The sequence below is a fragment of the Primulina huaijiensis genome, chromosome 4 (genome assembly GCF_012295235.1).
Source record: "Primulina huaijiensis isolate GDHJ02 chromosome 4, ASM1229523v2, whole genome shotgun sequence".
In the NCBI taxonomy this organism is placed as follows: Eukaryota; Viridiplantae; Streptophyta; class Magnoliopsida; order Lamiales; family Gesneriaceae; genus Primulina; species Primulina huaijiensis.
Window position 1 is genome coordinate 15,890,812 of NC_133309.1, and position 21,608 is coordinate 15,912,419.

The following is a 21,608-nucleotide window of genomic DNA, read 5'->3' on the forward strand; positions in this document are numbered from 1 at the left end:
ATATTTGTTGACCAAACAGGATGCAAAGCCACGACTGATACGATGGATTTTGTTGCTCCAAGAATTTGACATTGTGATCAAAGATAAAAAAAGGAACCGAGAATGTTGTAGCCGATCATTTATCGAGACTAGTAACATGATCATCTTATGAAATGACACCAATTAACGATAATTTTCCTGATGAACATCTATTTTCAGTTACTACTACACCTTGGTTTGCTAACATAGTAAATTTTCTTGTGACAGGAAAAATGCCACCGCAATGGAGTTCTCAAGATAAAAGAAAATTTTTGAATGAGGTAAAAAACTTTTATTGGGATGATCCGTATCTGTTCAAGTATTGTCCGGATCAAATTTTTTGGCGTTGCATACCCGACAATGAGGTAAGTAGTGTCATTAAATTTTGTCATTCAGAAGCATGCGGAGGACATTTTTCTTCAAAGAAAACTGCTGAAAAAATCTTGCAGTGTGGATTTTATTGGCCCACTTTGTTTAAAGATACCCACGAAATCTGCAAGATATTTGAAAATTGTCAAAAATTGGGTGCGATTTCAAAAAGAAACATGATGCCTTTGAATCCTATCATTGAAATTGAAATCTTTGACTGTTGGGGAATTGATTTTATGGTTCTTTTTCCACCTTCGTTTGGATACTTGTATATTTTAGTTGCAGTTGATTATGTTTCCAAATGGATAGAGGCAATTCCATGTCGAACAAATGATCATAAAATCGTCATCAAATTTTTTAAAGAAAATATTTTTAGTAGATTTGGAATTCCTTGAGCCATGATAAGTGATGGGGGAACTCACTTTGTTAATAAACCATTTGCTTCGTTGATGAAAAAATATGGTATTACTCACAAAGTAACTACTCCTTATCATCCTCTAACAAATGTACAAGTTGAATTAGCTAATATGGAGATAAAGCAAATTTTGGAAAACATTGTTAACCCAAATAGAAAAGATTGGTTTCTGCGACTTAATGATGCACTTTGGGCATATCGAACAGCTTTTAAAACATCATTGAATATGTCTCCCTATAGGTTGGTTTACGGAAAATATTGTCATTTGCCTGTGGAATTGGAACATAAAGCTTATTGGGCGATCAAAACTTTTAATCCAAGCATGGATGATGCCAAAAAATTGCGCAAATTACAACTTAATGAACTTGATGAACTCAGAAATGACGCGTTTGAGAATTCAAAGATTTATAAAGCAAAAATCAAATCATTTCATGATAAAACAATTCTTAGAAAATCTTTTGAGATTGGTAAAAAAGTTTTGCTTTATAATTCGCGACTTCACATATTCCCAGGAAAATTACGATCAAGATGGAAAGGTCCATATGTTGTAAAACATGTGTATCCTTATGGAGCTCTGGACATTGAAAATCCTAAAAATGGTGATGCTTTTAAAGTAAATGGACAAAGGCTTAAACCATCTTTAGAAAATGAAATCTTTAAAGAAGAGTTTATTTCCCTTTCCGATCCTTGATTTTTTGTATTGCAATTAATTTTGTTTGTTTTTATTTCAGGTTTCCTTAATCTTTTTATTTTCCCAGTAAAATGACGGATAACGATACTCCGTGGCTCTCATAGTCGGTTTAATCAGTTTCCCACAATTGCTGATAAAAAAAAATCATTTCTTTTCGTTTCAAAATGGATGAAATTCTCTCAAAAATTTGTAAATATTTTCCTCTGTTTCTGAAAATGTTCTAAGAAAAATTTATGCATGTAGGTGTGAAAGATTGAGATTGTTAATGCGAAAAGGAATTCCAGAAGATATTCGTCTTGTAATAGAATCTAAGGTCCGATTAGGAGGAGAAGTTAAACAGTCATTACTCATTCGGTATATGTCTGGATTAGGAAAAAGTACTTATGCGAAAAAACGAAGGGCCAAAAGTTTAGGGGTTTGTCATAAATGTGCAAGATGGACTTCTGACAAACGATGCAGATCTTTGGGATATGTTTCCAATAACAGAGAAGATAAAATTGGTTTCATTAAGAATGGGTTGAGTAAGGAGTCTTTAGATAACATCTTATTGACTCTTGAGACGCATTCTAGTGGACACGTACATATTGAACTTCTCGGTTTATGGAAACAATTCCAAGATTAGCGACATTTTAATAGTCTTGGGAATCCGACTAAAAGACCCTGTTTGCCAATTTATAAGAAAATTGGATGGGAAGCATATCCTCGACTCATAGAAGGCGTTGAAGCCGTTTCTGGACGTAAAACCAGAGAAAAAATGTGAGCCACAATCACACTACTGTTTATATGCATGTGTGTTATTATTGTTTTTACTATTTTTTCTGTTTACAACTGTGACCCATAATTTTGTCATGATAACATATAACCCCTATAAAATCTCTCATCTTTCTCTCTATTTTTGCAGACCAAAAAGAAAGTAAAAACATGGTTGGATCCTCTGCACAAACATTGAAAAATATTTGTGTATTTGTGGGTCGAGTTCTTGAAAAAATGAAGTGTTTGTAGAAGCAGCAAATAATCTTGGAAAGATATTGGCTGAGAGAAAAATTCACTTGGTATATGGGGGAGGTAATATTGGGTTAATGAGATCTGTTTCAACATCTGCACATCTTGGAGGTATTCAGGTTTTGGATATTATTCCTACAGCTTTAGCTGAAGTAAATATTACAGGTGTTACGATTGGGGAGGAATTAAAAGTTTCTTCAATGTATGAAAGAATCACCAAAATGATTGAAAATTATGATGCTTTTATCGCATTACCAGGTGGTTGTGGTACATTAGAAGAAATTTTTCACACTGTTTCTTGTGCACAACTTATTATCCATAATAAACCTGTGGGCTTGTTGAATATCAATAATTATTATGACAGTTTGTTGACATTTCTTGATAAAGCTGTGGAACACAATTTCATTTCAGAAAATTCACGAAGGATGCTCATCTCTGCTTCGACTGCCGACAAATTAATTGATGATTTGGAAGCTTTTGTTCATAAACCTGATCCGATGATAGCAAAAATCAATTGGTCGCAATCAAGCAGTAAGAAAAGAAAGTTGGATCATTGATTCAAAAGTCGTGGATTGGTTTGCGTTTGTTTCAGTTTGTTAACTTCAATAAAATTTAAGGTGATATCTCTTTCATTATGTACTCTTTATTAATAGTTATTTTGACATTAGGGACAATGTCAAATTCTGTTTGGGGGGAGAACAAACTTATAAAAAAAAATATTAAAAAAAAATATAAAAAATATATATTTAAAAAAATATATTATTTTAAAATAAAACCATGTTTATTGTTTGTATCTTAGTAATTTTTGCAAAAATATCATACATTACATGTTTGAAAGGTTTAAATTAGAACATGTATTAATCTATTTAAGGATGTTTAAATTTTTATTTGAAAAAATGTCAATTTTAATATTCTGATCAATATAAAAATATGATTTATGAAATCTTTTTTAGTGATTAACCATTGTGATAAAATCAGGTATTAAAGTATATGGCCCAAGATATACCTTATAAGAGTGCCTAAAATTTTAAACTCACACATATTTTGTGAGTGAGTGGAGAGGACTGAGAAAACAGCTTTCGAGCCTTTATTGATCATGAGAGAGGCTATCTATTGTTTAGATCTTGAGTTCTTATTTTGAAAAAAAAATGATATTTCCTGAAGAAAAAAAAAGAGAAAAAAAAACAAAAAGAAAGATGTTGAAGATCTATGTAATTTTTAAGTTATATGCTACGACCCATTTATCTCTCATAAAAAAAAAAAAAAAGAAAGAGAGAAATTTATTGTACAAATTAAATAAATATGTGGTCAAGAAGCATAAACTTAGTCTGATTCCATGATGTTATGAAAACAAAAAAAAAAGATCAGGAAAAAATATATAATAAGAACAACTAGATTTTGAATCAATGGATTTCCTATCTTTTGATTAGTTTGGCTCGTTTGTCTGTCTGCATTCTGTAAACCATTTTCCTGAGTATTTATCTGTATTCCAACTCCATGAGAGAAATCGTTCCCATAAATTGAAAAATTTATTAACCCGTGAGGATATGGAGTTGAGACTCTTACTAGGAATTTCTGAAGGCCATGTACATTTAACTACCTGAAAATAAGCTTTGAATTGATCAGCTCAGATTATTTCATAAATTATAATTATGATGATCTTGATATAACTTTGACAGTTTTCAAATTTAATTTAAACACTTGGATAATTCCGATTACATTTCTATTTAAATTAATCAATATGTTTTGTATTGCTATTAACGCTTAAATTGCTAGGGACTAGCAATAAGCCTGTTGGGGGGTGTGATAAATATAAAAATTGTACATTAATTAAATGTTTTATAATATAAATTTATAGTTTTTGTTTTATTAAATGTTTAAATATTATATGTTTTATAATAAATTGTATAAAAAATAAGTTGTTGTGTAATTATAAGTTTTTACTATTTTTACAGGTTCGATAAAACAAGAATAAACTTGGCGTTGCAAATGGGATTAAGATGATTCTTGGACCTGTAGAAAGTTGATGATAATATCTACAATATTGGTGACAAGCATGAGATAAAAATCTTCTCACAATTTGGATCAAATTAAGAAACAAACAAAGTTACCAAAGAAGTGGCAGTTTTACCATGCTCTAGTATTTTGACCATATCTCTCAAACTACTTGGTCAAATGGTTAAAATAAAATACCACAATTCAAACAACTCAATTATCCACATGTTTTATTTTATGTGGAGAAGCAAAATCGGATGGGAAGATTTTCAAAAGTTATGTGTATTAAAATATAATTTCTTGGAACACCAATGAAAACTTATGTGTAAAAAATAATATTTTATTTGTGGTTGTCTCCCCAAATTTTGCTATAAATAGGGGTGCATTGTAATGAATTGAGATATCCCTCATTCGATGAACAAATCTTTGAGTTCATAATATTTCTCTCTTTATTTTTCTTTTATTTCATCAATTAAAAATAATTAGCATGTTAATTTCATATTCAAAGTTTTATACTTTAACTTTGAATAATGAGTAGCTAACTTCCCAAGGTTGAGATGAAAAGGTGAAGCTCTTGGTATGATAATAAGGTTATTAAAAGGTAATAATCTATGTTTTATATTATTTAATCATTATTTATTGTTTATGTTATATTTATTTCTTTAAGCATTTTTATACCCTACTTATAATTGGGAGTTTTGATTTATTGTTGCTATATGTTATACTAAATTTTTGGTACCATTTAAATGTTTGTTTGGTTTTACCAACCATTTAAAGTGAATGCCTTGATTTATTATATATCAATATATCATATTATTAATTTCTTGGTACCATTAAAAAGTTAGTTTGGTTTTACCAACCATTTAAAGTGGGAACCTTGATTTAGTGTTTACAAATATATATAGCACAACAAATACTTGACAACATTTATAAGTTTTGAAATATATTTTATACTTATAAGAAAATAGTATATAACATAATATAAATATGATTTTTTAATATATTGGAACCATTTTATTAAGTGAATTTCAATAATGTTCATTAATGTTAACTTTATTAAAATATCAAGAGTGGATCCTCTAATCTCAACTACTTAAATTAAAATTTGAACAATTAAAAATTACCAATTAAAGATTCAAACAATTAAAAGAAAAACAAAAACAAAAACAAAAACAAAAAGACATTGTAGTGGACTTGTAATTACCGTAGCTTCCCTGTGGATACGATATCGGATTCACCGAATTATACTACTTGCGGACAACCTGCTATTGGGAGTGCAACAATTACAGTCACAACATCTAGCCTTCTGATCAGTCCAAGCGTGCTCCTTGGTCCCCACCCTCGTCTTCTCAAAGTCATCCTCACCTGCATCGATCAAGTCTAGTGAGTCTAAAAACTCAACACATATAAACTGAAAGTGACGAGTCGTATGTAATAAAACCACATGCAACTTCAACATAGAGCGTACATACTTGAAACTTGAACTTGAAATTACACTTGAACATACATACATAACATAGACGTGCCATAACGTGAAAACTTTTGATAAACATGCTTGCATATTTGCACATACTTGAACATACATAAACTTCATCATTTTGCGTAGAGACATGTTTCAAAGCAAGTGACCCATACATAGATGCGCCTGATCAGACTAAACAACAATACTGAGCTGACAGGGAAGATCCACTGCCACATACATGATATACCCGTTCATAATTTAACGGGCGGATTGGTCCCTGGTCATACTTTACCGCTTTCCAATCCTGATCTAAACCCGTTCATAATTTAACGAGGTGGATTGGTCCCTGGTCATACTTTACCGCTTTCCAATCCTATACATAAATTTGGTCACAAGACATTTAGGATATATACCTCAAAAATATAAAAGTATTTCCTTTGCACATCGAACATACTTGGTGTTGAGGGATTCGTTGGATCTCGCTTGGGCCACTGCTGCAACATACTAACATAAGTTTAAACACTTAACTTACATAACTTAGACGTAGGTACTCGAGCTCACCACCAAAGTAAATTAATAACTTATGACATTGTAGTTCACTCGGTACTTGACCTCATTTAATCATCGTACTAATCCATTACATAAAACCCCTAAGCAATCAATATAATTTTCCCAAAACAGGAATACACAGACCCCGTGCCCAGGTCCGGCTACGGGTCCGTGTAGGTTCTGTAAAAGACATACCGAAAAGAAGGAAGGACACGGACCCCATGCCAGGGTCCGTGTAGGCTCGCAAATCTGACACCAGGAAGGAAACAAAGGCACGGACCTCAAGAAGAGGTCCGGGTGAAGGTCCGTATACCTACTGGAAAAAAATGCGCTGGACGAAAAACAAAGACACGGACCTCGTGCCCTGGTCACTGTGAGGTTCCTTGTACCCACTTTGAACGCGAACAAACGGGATTTCTTATACTTGTGGCTTCCACTCCCTAACTCGATCATCCCAACCATGACCCACACCTCGGGACACATCCTAGGGCACTAAGCGTGAACTCCAACCTGTGCAAATCATCAAAATTGTCCCCAAACTCAACAAGCGACACAAAACGACATAACTCGAATTTTCGACACCAATTTCTTCCTACGACTTCTATTACTTTCTGAACCATCCTTGACTTGAAACAAGACATCAATAACTTCAAGGATACATCAATAACATAATTTTCAGAAAACGCAATTTGAGCAGTCCACGAAAAACAACATAACTCACTCAATTTTTATCCAAATAATTCGAATATTATATCAAATCGAAAGTATCGAAAAATTCTACAATTTTTAAGTTGAAAGTTTTCTACAAATCACGACCGAAAAATTGAAGTTTTCAAAAGCACAATAAATTTCGAAATTTTAGATCTAAAAACGTTTCAAAATCGATGCAACATGTTTCTACCAAAACCTTGCGCATCATACATGGATTTTTTTACACATAAAACAACGCAACACATACTATGACATGATCGACGCAGGGAAAAAAGAATATACGTGCCTTTTGCTATTAAAATTTACCGAACCGACGACACCGACGCGGGAAGGAAGCGAGGGTTGATCCGGGACGATCGTGGAACGATTTCTTCTGCAGAAAACTTACGAAATTTGCTGGAAAATATTCAGAGGAGGGGCGGCTTCACTCTTGCTCTGAGAACCCTAATATTTTCTGTCAAAAATCTGAAATAGAAGTGAAGGAAATTTGTGTGTGTGTCGTGTGTTTTTACGTGACTGTGTGTGCGAAAATAGGTGTGTGCGTGAGTTTAGTAATTAGGGAATAAATAATTTGCTTAATTACATACTTAACAACTAATTAAAATACTAACTCAGCTCTAACTTTAAATAAAATCCCTTAATTTAAAATAATTTGCACAAGTGATAAATATTTAAAAGTTACCACCAAAAAATCACCTAATAGATAAATTAGGCTTCAAAAAAATGCTAAAACCAAATAAATTATTTAAAACGCTCCATTTTTAACTTAAAATAAAATACCACATTTTAAAAATCTCCAAAATCGTCACCTGTCTCTTTTCCTCGATCCCGTCTCAAATAATCGCCTGAAACATGAAACTCGAAAAACATTTCAACGTGCATCGCATAAAGATAAATAATTTAAAATAATGCATTTAAATAATTCTTGCACCGCTAAAACTCATTTTAAATTGAATTAAATGACTTATCATTTAAATAATGCATGGGTTTTACGTGTACAAAATTTTGGGCTCTACAGTTCATCCCCCAATTATATAAATGTTGTCCTCGAAATTAAATCTAACCAAACAACTCTGGATAGCGAGTCCTCATGTCTGCTTCGGTCTCCCAAGTGGCCTCATCCCACCGGACTTTGACCAACTTGGTCACTCTGTTCCGACGTCTATGCTCATGTCTGTCTAGGATTTAGACAGGTCATTCCTCATACGACAGATCTGGAGCAAGCTGCAACGGCTCATAACTCCGAACATGCGAAGGATTAGCTAGGTACTTCCTCAGCATTGAGACGTGGAACACATTTTGTACATCGGCCAGATTCGGTGGTAGGGTTACACGATAAGCCAGCGTCCCAACTCTGTCAAGAATCTCAAACGGCCCAATAAACCTCGAACTGAGCTTGCCTCTCTTCCCAAATCTCATAACACCCTTCATGGGTGCTATCTTCACGAAAACGTGATCACCTATAGCAAACTCTAGATCTCTCTTTCTCTTATCAGCATAGCTCTTCTGACGACTCTAAGCGGTCTTCATTCTGTCTCGTATCCTGACCACCACATCTGCAGTCTGCTGAACTATATCTGGACCAAGTTCTGCTCTCTCACCAACCTCATCCCAATGAATTGATGATGTGCACTTCCTTCCATACAGTGCCTCATAGGGATCCATACCTATATATGCTTGGAAGCTGTTGTTGTAGGTAAAATCCACAATAGGTGACTTCGATTCCCAAGTCCCATGGAAATCGATCATACAGGCTCGCAATACATCCTCCAAAATCTGAATCACTCACTCGGACTAGCCATCTGTCTAAGGGTGAAAAGCTGTACTGAATAGCAACTTCGTCCCCATGGTTGCATGCAAGCTCTTCCAGAAGGACGATGTGAACCTCGGATCCCTGTCAGACACAATTGAAACTGGGATCCCGTGCAATCGAACTATCTCCCTGATATAAAGTTCCGAATACTGCGTCATGGAGAAAGTCTTCTTCGTTGACAAGAAATGCGCTGACTTAGTGAGTCAATCCACTATAACCCAGATGGCATTGGATCCTCTGACTGACCTCGGTAACCCAACAACGAAGTCCCTAGTGATATTCTCTCATTTCCACTCTGGGATATGGAGTGGCTTAAGCATCCCCGCTGGCCTCTGATGTTCATCTTTAACTTGCTGACAAGTGAGACATTCAGACACAAACCGACGGATGTCTCTCTTCATACCTGGCTACCAATACAAGATCTGCAAATCTTTATATATCTTGGTACCTCCTGGATGAATGGAATACGGAGATGCATGTGCTTCTGTCAGAATATCCTCTCTGATCGAATCAACAATAGGCACCCACATTCTACCTCTGTATTTCACAATACCATCAGACACTGAGTAGAGTACAATGCCCTTGGCTTCATCCTTCAGTCTCCATTTCTGTAATTGCTTATCTGAAGGTTGTCCTCTACGGATTCGATCTAACAAAGAAGATTGGGCTGTCAAATTAGACAGCCTCGGAGCTCTGCCCTTACGATAAACCTCTAGGCCAAACCTCTGAATCTCAGACTGAAGAAGTCTTTGTACTGACAACTGTGCTATGACTACAAATTTTCTGCTCAAGACATCTACCACAACGTTAGCTTTCCCTGGATGGCAGCTAATTTTGCAATCATAGTCTTTCACCAATTCTAACCACCGCCTCTGTCTCATATTTAATTCTTTCTGTGTGAAAAAATATTTGAGGCATTTGTGGTTGGTAAATATCTGACATTTCTTGCCGTACGAGTAGTGTCTCCATATCTTCAATGCAAAGACAACGGCGGCTAATTCTAGATCATGGGTCGAGTAGTTCTTTTCAGGCACCTTTAACTGTCTACAAGCATAAGCTATAACCCGAACATTCTGCATTAACACTGCGCCTAACGCGATCTTAGATGCATCAGTATATAACACAAAGTTGTCTTGCTCTGATGGCATGGCTAACACTGGCACTGGAATAAGAGCTTGCTTCAATGTATCGAAACTCTTCTGACATTCATCACTCCATACGAATTTAGCATTCTTCTTGGTCAATGAAGTGAGTGGCACTGCTATTGAAGAAAATCCTTGAATAAATTTCCTGTTGTAGCCTGCTAGGCCTAAGAAACTGCGGATCGCTGACGCATTCTTCGGTTCAACACATTCCTTAACTGCTGCTACCTTAACTGGATCCACCTCAATCCTACTGCTAGACACTATGTGACCCAAAAACGCTACCTTCTCCAACCAAAACTCACACTTACTGAACTTCACAAATAACTTGCGACTCTGCAAGATCTGTAAAACTGTACTCAAATGCTGACTGTGCTTCTCATGGCTCTTCGAGTAAATGAGACTGTCGTCAATGAACACTATGACGAACTGGTCTAGGTAGGTCTGGAATACTCGATTCATGAGGTCCATAAAAATTGCTGGAGCGTTCGTCAGTCCGGACGGCATAACTAAGAACTCGTAATGCCCATACCTGGTTCTGAAGGCTGTCTTATGAACATCTGCATCTTTCACCTTCAGCTGATGATACCCTGATCGAAGATCTATCTTAGAGAACACTATAGCTCCCTGCAATTGATCTAACAAGTCCTCGATCCTTGGAAGTGGGTACTTGTTCTTGATCGTTACCTTGTTTAGTTCTCGGTAATCGATACACAGCCTCATGCTCCCATCTTTCTTCTTTACGAAGAGTACTGGTGCGCCCCATGGTGAGAAACTAGGGCGGATGAACTCCTTATCTAGTAGCTCCTGAATCTATTTGTTGAGCTTTAACATCTCAGCTGGAGCTAAACGGTACGGTGCCTTAGAGATTGGTACGGTGCCTGGCACAAGGTCAATGGAAAAATCCACCTCTTTCTCTGGTGGAAGGCCTGTGACGTCATCCAGAAAGATGTCAGGAAAGTCTCTGAATACTGGTACATCAGATATAGACGGAGTGGGTACGTCAGGTGTAGAAATAACACTGGCCAAGAAGGCTTGACACCCTTTGTGAATGAGTCTTCGCGCCTGTATGCAAGATATCATGCGAAGGAAACTCCTCCATCTAGCTAGTTCAAAGAGAAACAACTTCATACCCAAAGGTCTTACTAATACTGACCTTTTCTGGAAATCTATAAGAAATATGTTATTTGTCAGCCAGTCCATTCCCAGAATGATATCAAACTCTAGCATTGGCAACACAATCAAATCGGCGTACACTAGGCGGCCCTGCAGTTCCAGATCGATGTCTCTGACCACACTACTAGCAGACAATTCTTCCCCTGATGGGACTGTCACTGAATAGCTCACGTCCAGTCCAATAGACTTGACGTCCAGGTGACTAGCAAACGTCTCCAAAATAAAGAAGTGAGTGGCCCTTGAATCTATCAAGGCCTTCGTGGTGACTCTCTTTATGAAAATATTTCCTGAGAGACGTCAGCACAACACAAAACTTATCTCCCAAAAATTCTAACCTTAACCTCAAGCATAATAGGCAAGTTACATCTCAAGTCACAAAGTAAATACTAGCCCACTAATAAACCCAATTAAAATTCCAACACATGCATGGCAATTTAAAACGGTGCTTAAGTAAATAAGTTTACCGGTCAATAGTGTCTTGTCTGGGTTCGCCTCCTGAGCATGCATGGCGAACACTTTCCCCTAGGTTGGCTGCCTCCACCGAGGGCACTTCTTTAACATGTGGTCACTAGCTCCATATTTGAAACATTTTCCTGACCCATATAAACACTGCCTCGGATGTTGGCGGTGGCATTTTGGGCACACTGGGTACTCAACGGGCCTCTGAGGAGCCTGCTGCTGTGGAACAGGACCCTTGCCTTTCTGTGGTCCTTGACAAGGCTTCTTCCCTGGTTGTCCCTGGTAAGACCTCTTAAACTGAGGTCGCTGCTGCTGCTGTTGAGGTGCCTGATAGGGCGTCTTGCCCTGCCTGTCACTTTCAATGTCTCTCTGGTCCTACTCTAGTGCCAAAGCTCTAGACACGGCAACTGTTTAGGTAGTAGGATCATTAACTCGAACGTCACGGCGCAAGATCAAAATGCCTTAGCTTCTCCCGGGCATCATTAGCTATTAGGGGCACAAAGTAACACCCCCTCTCAAATTTTCGCACAAACTCTACTCTGCTGCTGTCTCCGTGCCGTAGCGCCATGGACTCCCTGGTCAGTCGGGAGTTTACTTCTTCAGTGAAGTACTTAGAGTAGAAAACTTCCTTAAAGCCATTCCAATACAACTTCTGCAAATTAACCGACACAGACGCACTTTCCCACCACAGCCTCGCATATCCAATCAACAAGAAGGTGGCGCACCTCACTCTGTCTGCATCTGACAGCTCTATAAAATCAAATATTACTTCGATGGACTTAATCCATCCTCCAGCCACCATCAGGTCAGTCGTCCCCGAGAACTCTTTCGGGTTCATCCTCCGAAATCTTTCATACACTTCCTCTGGTCGGGGCCTCGCCCCTGCATTCGCTGCAGCCTGGTTCCCCGCAAACTGTGCGAAGAACTGCGTCATACCTGCAAGCATCTGTGCCTGCATGTCTGGGGGTGGACGAGGAGGAATGGCCCTCTCCTCATCTCGACACTCTCCGCCCTCATCTCTTACTTCACGGTTAATCAAGCGTATAGGAGGCATATTGTTCCAATAATTTACCCAACACGTAAACCCAACATGTATGAACATAATAATGGTATCATAAGATGCACGTAAATTGGATTTTAAGCATGCACATGCTGAAATCATGACTGGATGCTTAGTACATGAAATAATTTAAAACCTTAAAACTTACATAATTGAGGTGTGACTTAGTGAGCTTCTCGCAACTGGCAGTAGGCGTAACCCTTTTCAAAAACCTGGCTTTGATACCAACTGTGACGTACCGTAATTTTAAACTATTTTAAATTTGCTGAAAAATTAAAAATTTTCTTAAATACAAATAACTTTCAAAGTGTGATCACAATTAAATTGTCCATCCAAAAGTATTTGCGATACTAAAGCTCAAAAATAAAGTTTGCTAAAGAAAATACTTGTTTAAACATCGTAAGCCAAAACGTGAAATCAGAGTATTAGAATTTTCATGCTTAAAAACTTAAAAACATAAAACGTGGGCGGTCCTCGGGTCTAGCCTCCTGATCAGTCTAAGCCTGCTCCTTGGTCCCCACCCCTCGTCTCCTCAAAGTCATCCTCACCTGCATCGATCAAGTCTAGTGAGTCTAAAGACTCAACACGTATAAACCGGAAGTAACGAATAGTATGTAATAAAACCACATGCAACTTCAGAATAGAGCGTACATACTTGAAACTTGAACTTGCAATTACACTTGAACATACATACATAACACAGACGTGCCATAACTTGAAAGCTTTTCATAAACATGCTTGCATACTTGTACATACTTGAATATACATAAACTTCATCATTTTGCATAGAGGCATGTTTCAAAGCAAGTGACCCATACAAAGATGCGCTTGAACAGACTAAACCACAGTACTGGGCTGACAGGGAAGATCCACTACCACATACATGAGATCCCCGTTCATAATTTAACGGGTGGATTGGTCCTTGGTCATTTTCCAATCCTGATATAAACCCGATCATAATTTAACGAGGTGGATTGGTCTCTGGTCATACTTTACCGCTTTCCAATCCCATGCATAAATTTGGTCACAAGACATTTAGCATATATACCTCAAAAACGTAAAAGTATTTTCTTTGCACGTCGAACATACATACTTGGCGTTGAGGGATTCGTTGGATCTCGCTTGGGCCACTGCTGCAACGTACTAACATGAGTTTAAATACTTAACTTGCATAACTTAGACGTAGGTACTCGAGCTCACCACCAAAGTATATTAATAACTTATGACATTCTAGTTCACTCGATACTTGACCTCGTTTAATCATCGTACTAAACCATGACATAAAACCCATAAGCAATCAATATAATTTTCCCAAAGCTGGAATACACAGACCCCGTACCCAGGTCCTGCTACGGGTCCGTGTAGGTTCTGTAAAAGACATACCGAAAAGAAGAAAGGACACGGACCCTATGCCAGGGTCCGTGTAGGCTCGCAAATCTGACACCAGGAATGAAACAAAGGCACGGACCCCGAGAAGAGGTCCGGGTGAAGGTCCGTATACCTACTGGAAAAAAATGCACTGGACGAAAAACAAAGACACGGACCCCGTGCCCTGGTCCATGTGGGGGTCTGTGTACCCACTGTGAACGCGAACAAGCGGGATATCTTATACTTGTGGCTTCCACTCCCTAACTCGATCATCCCACCGTGAACCGACACCTCAGGACACATCCTAGGGCACTTAGCGTGAACTCCAACTTGTGCAAATCATCAAAATTGTCCCCAAACTCAACAAGCGACACAAAACGACATAACCCGAATTTTCGACACCAATTTCTTCCTACGACTTCTATTACTTTGTGAACCATACTCGACTTGAAACAAGACATCAAATGATGCCTAAACACCTCCCACATAATGGCTCAATGCAGTAGTATCGGCCCCTCGATGTCCAACAAAGCCTGCAACTCATAACATCAAGGATACATCAATAACATAATTTTCAGAAGAAGCAATTTGAGCAGTCCCACAAAAAACACCATAACTCACTCAATTTTTGTCCAAATATTTCGAATTTTATATCAAATCTAAGGTATCAAAAATTTCTACAATTTTTATGTTGAAAGTGTTCTCAAAATCAAGGCCGAAAAATCACAGTTTTCAAAAGAACAGTAAATTTCAAATTTTAGATCAAAAAATGTTTCAAAATCGATCCAACATGTTTCTACCCAAACCTTGCACATCATACATGGTTTTTTTACGCATAAAACAACGCAACACATACTATGACATGATCGACGCAGGAAAAATAGAATTTACTTGCCTTTTGCAATTAAAATTTACCAAACCATCGACACCGACGCGGCAAGGAAGCGAGGGTTGATTCGGGACGATCGTGGAACGATTTATTCTGATGAAAACTTACGTAATTTGATGGAAAATATTCAGGGGAGGGGCGGCTGCACTCTTGCACTGAGAACCCTAATATTTTCTCTCAAAAATCTGAAATAGAAGTGAAGGAAAATTGTGTGTGTGTTGTGTGTTTTTACGTGACTGTGTGTGCGAAAATAGATGTGTGCATGAGTTTAGTAATTAGGGAATAAATAATTTGCTTAATTACATACTTAACAACTAATTAAAATACTAACTCACCTCTAACTTTAAATAAAATCCCTTAATTTAAAATAATTTGCACAAGTGATAAATCTTTAAAAGTTACCACCAAAAAATCACCTAATAGATAAATTAGGCTTTTAAAAAAATGCTAAAACTAAATAAATTATTTAAAACGCCCCATTCTTAACTTAAAATAAAATACCATATTTTAAAAATTGCCAAAATCGTCACCGGTCTCTTTTCTTCGATCCCGCCTCGAATAATCGCCTGAAACATGAAACTCGAAAAACATTTCAACGTGCATCGCATAAGCATAAATAATTTAAAATAATGCATTTAAATAATTCGTGCACCCCTAAAACTCATTTTAAATTTAAAAAAATGATTTATCAAATAAATAAATGCATGGGTTTTACGTGTACTAAATTTTGGGCTCTACAAGCTATTTGAGGTGAATTTGCTAACTTTTTGTCACAGGAACACCACCACCTAATCTATCGTTCCACCAACGAAAGAAATTCTTTTCTGACGTGAAGAATTACTTTTGGGAGGAACCATTTTTGTTTAAGATTTGTGCAGATTCCATGATAAGAAGATGTGTTGCAGTGGAAGAGTTTGGTCAAATTCTCAACCATTGCCATGACCGTGAGGTAGGTGGTCATTTTGGACCAACAAAGACAGCATCTAAGGTACTTGAATGTAGCTTTTATTGGCCAACCCTCTTTAAAGATGCTCTTTATTATGTGCTAGCCTGTGATAAATGCCAATGGACAGGTAATATTTCTAACCGTCATGAAATGCCATTAAATAATATCATTGAGTGTGAGGTTTTTGATGTGTGTGGGATAGACTTCATGGGCCCGTTTCCCAGTTTGTTCACGAAAAAATATATCTTGGTTGCCGTTGATTATGTGTCTAAGTGGATAGAGGCAGAAGCATAAGCCACTAATGATGCTCAAGTGGTCCTGAAATTTCTAAAGAAAAATAATTTTAACAGGTTTGGGACACCAAGAGGAATCATTAGTGATGGTGGCACCCATTTTTGCAACAAACTCTTTGAAAAACTTTTGAGCATATACAGTGTCACACATAAGATCTCTACCCCTATCACCCCCAGACGAGTGGTCAAGTTGAAGTGTCGAACCGAGAGATCAAGTGGATTTTGAAAAAAGTAGTAGGTGTTAGTCGGAAAGACTGGTCAGTGAGGTTAGATAATGCTCTTTGGGCATATAGGACTGCTTTCAAAACACCTATCGTCACTACACCATATAGGTTATTGTTTGGTAAAACATGTCATCTACATGTAGAGTTAGAGCATCGGTCATATTGGGCAACAAAAGAACTAAACTTAAACTTTACTCATGCAGGTGAACGACGCCTGCTTCAATTGGATCAGTTGGAGGAATTCCAGAATCTGGAATATGATCTCGCACTTTCATACAAGGAAAAGACAAAGAGGGCTCATGACAGGCGAATCATCGAAGGGGAATTCAAAGAAGGCGAAAACGTCCTACTCTACAACTCCCGGTTGCGAATATTTCTCGGAAAATTGAAGTCGCGATGGTCTGGTCCATTCATGATTTCTAAAGTTTACCCATAGGGAGCTGTAGAATTGCAAGATGGAAAGGATAGGACATTTACGGTCAATGTCCAGCGACCGAAGCACTACAATGGTGGCAAAGTTGAGCCACAACTTGGAATCTCCAAGTTCCAAGACAATCGGAACTGAAACTGATCGACAGTCCAGCTCACGACTATAAATTGAGAACTACCTCTTCTCCCTACTTATTTCGATTTTACTATTTTTGTAATTTATTTGTTCTATTCTTGATTAAAAAAATAAAAAAAATAAATTTTGGGGGCAGCGCACGAGGTCCGCCCGGGCCAACATTTTGGTCCGCTTGTGTAGAACCCAATTCAGTTCACGTGAAATCCATGCATTTATTTAATTGTTAAACTATTTAATCAAATTTAAAGTGATTTTTGAGATGCATGATTTATGAAATCGTATTATTTTAAATTATTTATTTTTATGTGATGCACGTTAATTGTCTTCTTGAGTTTCATGTTTCAGGTGATTATTCGATTCGGGATCGAGGAAAAGAGACCGACGACGATTCTTTGGCAATTTTAAAACGTGGTATTTTATTTTAAGCTAAGAATTGGGAATTTTAAATGATTTATTAAGTTCTAGCATTTTTAAAGTTTAATTTAATTATAAGATGATTTTAAGATTTTAAACTTTTAAAGTTTAGCAATTGTGCATTTTATTTTAAATTAGGCGATTTTGCTTAGTACTGGGAATTAACATTTTAATTGACATTTTAATTAGCACTGTTAATTGTGTAATTAAGCAAATCAATTCCATAATTTATTATATAACTCACGCATACACCCACTAACACACACCCACATTCACGCCTATTCACACAACACACACAAACACACTTCATTTCATATTTTTATAAGAAAACTTAGGGTTCCTTGAGTCTCCCAGCAGCTGCCCCTCTCCTCTAAATTTTTCCAGTGATTTTCGTTGAGTTTTCTTCAAGAAAATCGTGCCACGTTCGTCCCGGATCGACCCTCGCACCGTTTCCGCTTCGGTATCGTCGGTTCGATAATTTTAAATATCAAAAGACATTTATATTCTATTATTCCTGCGTCGATATCATCATATTATGTGTTGTGATGTTTAATATGCGTAAAAATCCATGTATGATGTGCAAAGTTTGAGCAGAAATTTGTTGGATCGATTTTTGAAACATTTTTAGAACTAAAACTCAAAATTTGCTGTCATTTTAAATACTGCGATTTCTCGATCGATTTTCTGGGAAACATTTCAACGTTTAAAACGTAGAACTTTTTGATACCTTCGATTTGACAGTAAATTCGAAATATTTAGATAAGAAATGAGTGAGTTATGATCGTTTTCGCGGGACTGCTCAAACTGTGATTTTCTCAAAAATGCGTTCTTGATGTGTTCTTAAAGTTTTATTGTTGCAGGTTTCGTTGGTGATCGACGGGTGATTGCTGCTGCGTTTAAGTAAGTCAAGAATGATGTTGGGATGATGGTCGATGTTTCGTTTCGTGTCTTTAGGCATTTGGTTGAATTAGGAGTCGTAGGAATCGGTTTGGTGTCAAATGTTGTGTCCACGGATTGGGATGAACCGTTTGGGATGCATAGTTGTTTAGGGGTGTTTGTTGGAGTTTGAATCAGTGCCATAGCATCCTAGGATGGATCTTGAGGTATTGGTTCATGGTCCTTGGGAGAGTTAAGGGAATTAAGTCAAAAGTGTAGTGAATTTCCTTTGGTACGCGATTACTGTAGGTACACGGACCTATTCCCGGACCCTGACACGGGGTCCATGCCTTTGTTTCTTCCTAAGTGTCAAAATCCAGTAAGTACACGAACCTGTAGATGGACCCTTACACGGGGTCCATGCCTTAGTCGTTTTCCGTAAGGTGAGTTCAGAGCCTACATGGACCCGGACCCGAAGGGGTGCAAGGGGTCCGTGTCCAACCTATTTGAGGAATAATATAGGATTTGTTTCGGGGTTTTATGTTATGGATTAGTACGATGATTAAACGAGGTCAAGTCCCGAGAGATTTAGGATGTTATAAGCTTTTTATTTACTTCGATGGTGAGCACGAGTACCTTCACCTAAGCTATGAAATATAAGTGTTTGAATTTATGTTAGCATGTGCAGCAGTGGCCCCAAGCGAGATCCAACGAATTCCTCAACGCCAAGTAAGTATGTTCGACGTTCAAAAGAAAATATGTTTATGTTTTTGAGGTATGCTAAATGTCTTGTGACAAAATTATGAACGGGTTTCGAAGTCGGTGAACGTGGCCGAGGACCAGGGACCAATCCACCCGTTAAAGTATAAACGGGGATCTCATGTATGTGGTAGTGGATTTTCCCTGCCAGTCCAGTACAGTTGTTTAGTCTGATCAGGCACATTTATTTATGGGTTACTTGCTTTGAAACATATCTCTACGCAAAATGATGTCATGTATGCTCAAGTTTGTATGATGCAAGTATGTTTAAGAAAAGTTTAATGGCACGTCTACGTTTATGCTATTACGTTTATGTTCCAAGTATGTTTATGTTATTATGTTCAAGTTTCAAGTATGTTAGCCCTACTTTAAAGATGCATGTAGTTTTATTACGTAGTACTTGCTATCTCCAGTTTATACATGTTGAGTCTTTAGACTCACTAGACTTGATCGATGCAGGTGATGATGACTTTGAGGAGACGAGGGGTGGGGACCAAGGAGCAGGCTTGGACTGATCAGGAGGCTAGACCCGAGGACCGCCCATGTTTCTAAGAAATTATGCAATGTTTCAAATACTTAAAATTTTTCTTATGAGGCTGTTTAACGTTGTTTGAACGATTCACAAACTATGGTTGTAGTTGTTTACTTCAAATATTTTATCTTATTCGAAATTTGAATGTTTATTATTTATGTAAGAAAATTTTTATTTTTCCGCAAATTTTAAAATAGTTAAAAGTACGGTACGTTACAGTTGTTATCAGAGCGGTATTCTTGTAAAGGGTTATGCCTACTGCTAGTTGCGAGAAGCTCACAAATCACACCTCAAGTCTGTAAGTTTTAAGGTTTTAAAATTTTCATGTAGTAAGCATCAATTCATGGTTTCAACATGTACATGTTCTAAGTTCAAATTATGGCATCTTATGATATTGATACTAAGTTCATGCATGTGGGGTTTACGTGTTGGATAAATCTTGGAACTGTATGCCTCCTAGACATATGGTTAACCGTGAAGCAAGGGATAAGGACAGAGAGGCTCGGAATGAGGATAGGATCACTCCTCCTCGTCCACCCCCGGATATGCAGGCTCAAAAGCTTGCAGGTATGACTCAGTTCTTCGCATAGTTTGCGGGGAACATTGCTACAGTTGATACGGGGGCGAGGCCCAGACCAGAGGTGGTGTACGAAAGGTTTAGTAAGATGGATCCTAAGGAGTTCTCAGGGACTACTGACCCGATGATAGCTGAAGGATGGATTAATTCCATCGAGCTAATTTTCGCTTTCATGGAGCTGCATGATGCAGACAGGGTCAGTGTCAGTGAACTTGCGAACACTGACTTGGGAGGGATTCGAGGAGGTTTTCTACTACAAATACATCATTGAGGAAGTACGCTCCCGCCTGACCAAGAAATTCCTGTCGCTGCGACAGGGAGACATCAGCGTGGCAGACTTCGTCAGGAAGTTTGAGAAGAGGTGTCACTTTGTGCCCCTGATTGCAAATGATGCCCAAGAGAAGTTGAGGCATTTTATGGATGGGTTGCGGCCGATCTTGCACCGTGATGTTTGAGTTGCTGGTCCGACTACTTATGCCATGGCAGTGTCTAGAGCCTTAGCGGCAGAGCAGGACCAGAGGGACATCGAGTGCAATAGACAGGGCGAGAGGCCCTATCAAGCACCTCATCAGCAGCAGCAGCAGCAGCAACGACGCTGGTTTAAGATGCCTTTCTAGGGGCAGCAGGGGAAGAGACCACTTCAGGGACCGCTGAAAGGCAAGGGTCCTATTCCTCAACAGAAGCCTCCTCAAAAACCCGACGAGTACCCAGTGTGCCCGCAGTGCAACCGCCAGCATCCGGGACAATGTTTATTTGGATCGGGCAAATGCTTCAAGTGCGGAGCCAGCAATCATATGTTGAAGGACTGCCCACAGCGGAGGCATCCGACCCAGGGTAGAGTGTTTGCCATGCAGGCAGAGGAAGCGAACCCAGACACGACCCTGTTTACTGGTAAGTTATTTAATTCAGCACCGTATTATTTTTGCTACGCATGTTTTGAATCTTTGTTTTGGGATTATTGGTGTGCTAGTTAGTATTTTTGGTGACTTGTGTATAATTTTTCTACTATGCTTAGGGTTGAGATTTGAATTTTTGGAATATAAGTTTTGTGTATTGTTCCAACGTCTCTCAGGAAATATTTTCTTAAAAATAATAGCCATGAAGGCCCTGATAGATTCAGGGGCCACACACTCTTTTATTTCGGAGACGTTCGCTAGTCATTTAGAGATCAAGTCCGTTGGTCTCGACGTGAGTTATTCAATGACAGTCCCATCAGGGAAAGAGTTTTCAGTTACTAGCATGGTCAGAGACATCAATCTTCAGCTACATGGCCACCTAGTATATGCCGACTTGATTGTGTTGC

At 38.0% G+C, this 21,608-nt stretch overlaps 1 protein-coding gene across 1 annotated transcript in view; it reads left to right on the plus strand.

Annotated features, from left to right (window-relative positions):
* Positions 1-16,583: 16,583 nt before the first annotated feature.
* LOC140975324 (polygalacturonase-like) overlaps positions 16,584-21,608 on the plus strand; it is a 41,237-nt gene continuing 36,212 nt past the window's right edge. Inside the window, exon 1 of the mRNA XM_073438985.1 lies at positions 16,584-16,596. The gene's annotated coding sequence lies outside the window, so the exon portion shown is untranslated. The remainder of the gene's footprint in view (positions 16,597-21,608) is intronic.